We start from the raw sequence: 6,489 nt of genomic DNA, 5'->3' as shown, positions 1-6,489 counted from the left end.
GAAGTTTGTTGAAAAACTAAGTGATTGTTTAGTTTTTAAATCTTATACTTTCTAAACCAACCTCATAAAGTTGGGGGGGGCGGAGGGTCTGATTGTGAATGGTGAAGGTTTGGAGTGGCATTTTCTGCTTCATGCACAGAACTAGAATTAATGCAAAGTGAAAGCTGGGAGTTATAGTGGATCACAAATTGAATGAGTCAATGTGATGCAGGTGCAAAAAAGGCTAATCATTGAGGTGTATTAACGAGTATATGTGAGATACAGAGGTAATTGTAGGTTTCAGAGTAGCAGCCATGTTAGTCTGTATTCGCAAAAAGAAAAGGAGTACTTGTGGCACCTTAGCGACTAACACATTTATTTGAGCATAAGCTTTCGTGAGCTACAGCTCACTTCATTGGATGCATTCCATCTGCATCTGATGAAGTGAGCTGTAGCTCACGAAAGCTTATGCTCAAATAAATTTTAGTCACTAAGGTGCCACAAGTACTCCTTTTCTTTTTAGAGGTATTGTCCTATTCAGTACTGATGTCTCAGCTGGAGTACTGTCTAGTTCAGGGCACTACACTTAAGGAAAGATGAGGGTATTTTTGTTGCCCTTTAGAACATAGTTTGGCAGAAACAAAATAACATCTTTCTCGGATATTGATGAGATGAGCATATGATTGTACAGCACATTTGTAAAGGGCATGTGACAGAGTGATATCTATGGCCCTTACTGAAATGAGAGCATTTAATTTCTAAACAATCCACATATGGAAATGAACAAACTTAACTCGGTCTTGTAGTGACATTCTGCAATAACTAGTGTTATGATTAAGGTATTTTGTTTGTGGTCCCAGATTAGATTAAACTTTTTTTTTTAAAGACATGTTAGAAGTTTTCCCTTTATGGTGTCAGCGGAGGGCAGAATTAAGGTTTGTTGGATGCCTTAACTGGCAGTTTTTAAACCATGATTTGAGGACTTCAATAGCTCAGACATAGATGAGAGGTTTATTGCAGGAGTGGGTGGGTGAGATTCTGTGGCCTGCATTGTGCAGGTGGTCAGACTAGATGATCATAATGGTCCCTTCTGACCTCTGAGTCTAACTGTGTATTTCCACACCTTAACAGAGCTGGTCGGAAAAATTCCGACAAAACATCTTTTCATCAGAATTTGCTGATTCATCTAAAACAAAATGTTCCATGGAGGTGGTTCAATTCCAACAAAGTTCTGATGGAACTCAGGGAAGGTTCTGACAGAAATACCTGAATGGCTTTCTGCCACCTCACCCACCAGCTACTCAGCAGCCCATCTGGTGCGGCTTCAAAGGAGCCTGGACTTCTTGACCCCTCAGCAGCTTGCCTGGCTCCTAGCTCATTGGCAGCCCGAGCTCTAGATTGATTTCCTGAGTTCATAACGCTTGATTTTGGGACAATTATAGCACATCCCTCTCGTATATTTTATCCTTAAACTACTACTATGTTCTCTCAAGTTAAACTCTGTTAACATTATTTTTTGTCTGTGAATGTCCTTGGTTTTTAAAAATTGTTTGTCATCCACAAGCACTAACCAAGAAACCCAAAGAGAATATGACCATGTAATGTTTCTAATGATTTGTGGTATCAACTTTGAATCATTCTTTAAATGTTAACTTTCAAGAGCAGGATTCAGCCGCTACACCGGAACAAGTACCACTGGCATCACAGTTCAGGCAAGTTCTTTCATAGTTAGGGGATGGTATAGAAGAAAGTGCAAAAATTGTTTGTAGGAGAAACAAACAGGGAGCAGGTGAAGGCAGCATTGCCAGAAGAGAAGGGCAGATAAGTAGGGAGAGGCAAAGATGTGAATAGTTTTGATGAGAACAAGAAGCTTGACCTTATGCAGTGGAATGGGAGTGGGTGGGGAGGTCCCATGGTAAGGAAAATGATCTTAGCAACTGTGTTTTGTACGGAGAGAAATGGGGTGATGTTGGTTTTGGGGAGGTCGGAAAGGAGGAATCAAGTTTGGAGATGGGGGCCTGAACAAGAGTCTTAGCTGTGTGGACAGAAAGGATATTAGAAATGTTATGGAAGAAGCAGCCATATTTAGGCACAGCATGGATGTATGGGTCAAGGGATAGCAAAGGAGATAAAAATGCATCTCTCCTGCTGCTCTCTCCAAAGTTACTGGTCTGAGTAACAAGGAAGTTGGTTGTGTTTTCATAGGTTTCAGAGTGGTAGCCGTGTTAGTCTGTATCGGCAAAAACAACGAGGAGTACTTGTGGCACCTTATAGATGAACAATTTTATTTAGCATATATCTTCCTACTGTATTTTCCACTCCATGCATCTGATGAAGTGGGTTTTAGCCCACGAAAGCTTATGCTAAATAAAATTGTTTGTCTATAAGGTGACAAGTATTCCTCATTTTGTGTTTTCATAGTGACAGGTATTGATTAAAAAATTAGTTCACTTTTAACCGGGATGGATTTAAGTTGACATGAAATACCCAGGAAGAGCTATCAGAGAGACTGAGGTGTGGATTGAATTGAGGGAGTCAGGTCAGAAATGGAAAGACAGAATTTCAAGTCATCAACATAATTGGAGCTGTATGGGTAGAAGAGGTCACCCAAGGAGTGTAAAGAGAAGGGACCATGAAAACTATGGTGTTCAAATGGAGAGTAGGAAGGAGTTAGGAGCAGGGTGGTAAGAGGGGTCACTGAAGGTACAACCAGAAAGGTAGGAAGAGAAGATTTGGAGGAGGGAGGCAAGGTAGACTGCGTCCAAAGCAGCTGAGAGCTCAGGGGAAACTCAGGATGACGTAGAGATCCTGAGATCTGGTTGTGAAGAGGTCTCTATTTAGTGTTTCAAATTTCCTTATTAAAAAGTTAATATGGCTGCACTTTGGCTAATCACATGAAGCATTAAAGTATGGTTCCATCTGAAATGTGACCCTATAAAAATACCATTGTGAGGAGACTCACTTAGTGTCTCTGATTTCTAGGTCAAATTTGATTAATTTACAGGTACATATTAGTTTTTAATAACTACCAACAATGCAAACTCATCCTGGGTTCTGAAACCTAGATTTACCTGTAATCTAGATTATACCTTTAGTCTGAGCTTTTATTGGGGTGTTTTTAAATAGTTTCCATGTGTCTTGTAGGCATTTCACTCTCGTGACTGTTCCTTTTAATTTCTATTTAACTAGCTTCGTCATTTTTGTGTAGTTTCCCTTTTTGAAGTAAAAGTCTACTGTGGTGGGTTTCTTTGGTATTTCCCCCTCTACAAGAATGTTAAATTTAATTGTATTATGGTTGCTATCACTGAGTGGTTCAGCTATATTCACTTCTTGGATCAGATCCTATTCTCCATTTGGGACAAATCAAGAATTGCCTTTCCCTTTGTGGGTTCCAGGACTAGCTCTATCAAGAAGCAGTCATTAATATAGTCACGTTTTTCAATTTTATCTCTGCATCCGGTCCTGAGGTAATGTGTACCTAGTCAATATAGGGATAGTTGAAATCTCCTGTTACTGGGTTTTCTGTTTTTGTAGCCTCTCTAATTTTTCTGCATATTTCACAGTCACATCACCATCCTGGTCAGGTTGTTGGTAGTATTCTCATACTGCTCTACTCTCTCTCTCTTTTTTTTTTTTTTTTATTCAAGCATGGAATTTCTGTTCATAGAGGTTCTATGGTAGATACACTTTTGTACATCACTAAAGAATTTCATTCCCTCCTTAGTGTTGGTACCTTTGAGAATTTGTGGACTCTTATTATGCCTTCCCTTTTATCTCTAAATTATTCCTTGCATGTTAACCCTTTTGGCATCCTGAAACTCAACTGTCTCTGGCAGTTGAATTGCATCAGCTTGTAGCATCTTTGCAAACTGTACCTTTTGTGGACCTGGTCATCTTGTGTTCCAGAATCTAATCTTTTGTTTAATAAAAATAAACAAAAAAACCCTACAAGTCTGGTGTGCTTGATTACTAAGTTAATCTTCAAAATGTTAACTATTTGACAGAAAACCTGGAACAATAGTTGATATGAACTCCCTCTTGTCTCAATAGAGTATAGACTGAAGCATAAGGATTATTTTGTTTTTGTATTGTAGACATCCCCCCAAGAGCCCCAGTCATGGACCAGGATCCTATTGTGCTTGTTGCTATACAAACATGGAACAAAAAAGATAACTGTAACTTCTGATCATAACACATAAGAGAGAACAGTTATTGTAGGAAGATCTGCCCAATCTACTGTGAGTGGAGTGTTGCTGTGCCTCAAGCAGATACAGCTTGGAAGCGTGTCTCACTTCCACTCCCTTCCCAATTCAACCTCTGACTCTTTCCAGTTAGCCAGTATCTTTCTGATGGAATGTGTTGCCCAGAACTGAATGCAGTGTTCCATAGCAGGATACAGCATGAATAGTACATTGGTAGTGTTCAAATACAGTTTGGTCTTTCCTGTGTTTGTATCCAAGCCATGTTATAAAGGCACCATATTGGGCCCCTTGAACATGAAAAGGAGTAATGTTGAGACCAGAAGGTTGCATGGTATCTGACATTAGATTCCAACTATCAGTGCTGTGATAGAGTGGAAATGTTACAATACATGGGAGGCCAGGCTATAATGCGGCTCCACAAAGCAAATTTATGTTCCCTGGACTGGATGCAGGTAGTGGTCAGTCAATTCACAGAGTATGTGACTCAATAGGCCAAGTCCCTCTTGTAGGTCTGATATCCTGTGATTACCTCAAACTCTTGGACCCAGCTTAGTGTGAAGATTTAATTTCTAGACAATCCCTACAAGTGGGTGTGAGAATTCAGTTTCCAGCCAACCTTGTGTAAGACTAAGTTAGATGGGCTTTGAGAAGCGGACTACTAATAGAGAAGAAAAATCCATGGCAAAAGACAATACAAAAGGGGAGCAGCATCCATGGTGAAACAATACTGGGGAAATCTGAAAGGAAGGTTGTTCTGCTGGTGAATCGAAGTTCTCTTATTTGACATTGCACAACTTTTAATGTTTTCATCTGTGCAATTTTTGTCATGTATCTGCTCCTAAAATGCACCTCTCACAAACTTTATGTATTAAAAATGTACACATTTTGTTTTTTGTTTTGTTTTTTTGCTTCATAGCCCAAGTATGTCTTGAAAACAGCTGGATATGATGAAAACAGATCCATTAGCAAGACCTAAACTGTAAAGACTCAAGAACAGCTTTGATGGAACCTAGTCTCAGGCTGTTGGATATCAGCTGAAGGTCTCACAAGTGCTAACATCAATTCCATGGGTGTCTCCCATCATCTTGATAAATTCTTGGATGAATTTCCAGATGGCATGTGTGACAACGGTCACTGAGAGTCTTTTGGATCCAGCAAAATATACTGAGACGACATTGGTTTCCTGATGTGTAGTTGGATTTGAAACACCTGATTATCCCTGGACATTTTTAAACATGGCAGCAATGACTTGAAAGGGTCAAATAATCAATGGGATTCACAATAGAATGCTCTGAGTTAGTCCCAGTATATTTATTATCAAGTGATTTTTCTAAGTATCACATTCTTACCCAGTTCAAGGATCTGAAAAATAAACTTTGAAATGGAGTCAGATTCTGCCTTCGATGTACATGCAGGACCGGCTCCATGATTTCAGCAGAAGATACTAAATTAGAAAGACTTAATCTCACCAGATTTGATTTATGCCTACGATTTCTTGAGAGGAAAGCCAGCACAGAATTCCTTCAGGTGGGAGAGTTCTGTTCTTCACAATTGAACTAGCCCCTTATAAACACTTTATATAATGTACTGGACCCTCCACTAGCAATGAGAAAGAGTGAGACTAGAAGAGAGGTTCTCAAACATGGTCAGCAGACGACCAGTGGTCTGCAAGCTCCATTCAGGTGGTCCATGGATAGTTCCCTCTAAGGTGCATCTGGGCGGCTGCACAGGAGATGAAGGGCCACCCACCTAATTAGCGGAGGCATGCAGGCGTGGCTCCAGTAATTAGGTGCCTGGACCTTGGAGAAGATCCATATATAAGGTGAGGTGGTGACCTTGTGGAGAATAGGAGGGGGCGGTGGGGTGAGAAGGGGGGGGAATTTGGGATGTGCAGGACTGTGGCAGCCAGAGAAAGAGGCAACTTTCCCCAGCTCTAGAGCTGCAGCTGCGAGGGAGAGACAACCCTTCTTCCCAGCCTCAGCTCTGTGACCGCTGTGGCAGGAGAGACACCCCACCTTCCCAGCCCTAGCTCGGGGGCTGCCGTGGCAGTGGGGAGAAGGCACATCCATCACGTTAGAAAGGTAAGTCCACTGATATTAAAATATGAGTTGTGTGCTTTTATTTGTAGAACAAAAAAATAAGTATGGGTTTTTTTATATAGTGCTTTTATCCACACTGCTTTACAATAGTTAGCTAATGGTACAAACATTTGGAAAAATCATTTAGTGGTCTGTGGAGACCCTCAGTGACTTTTCAAGAGGTCTGCGGGGAAAAAAAAATTTGTGAACCACTGGACAAGAAGGTTTGA

This window comes from Dermochelys coriacea, chromosome 14, assembly GCF_009764565.3.
Source record: "Dermochelys coriacea isolate rDerCor1 chromosome 14, rDerCor1.pri.v4, whole genome shotgun sequence".
Classification (NCBI taxonomy): domain Eukaryota; kingdom Metazoa; phylum Chordata; order Testudines; family Dermochelyidae; genus Dermochelys; species Dermochelys coriacea.
Note: the sequence above shows the minus strand (reverse complement) of the source record.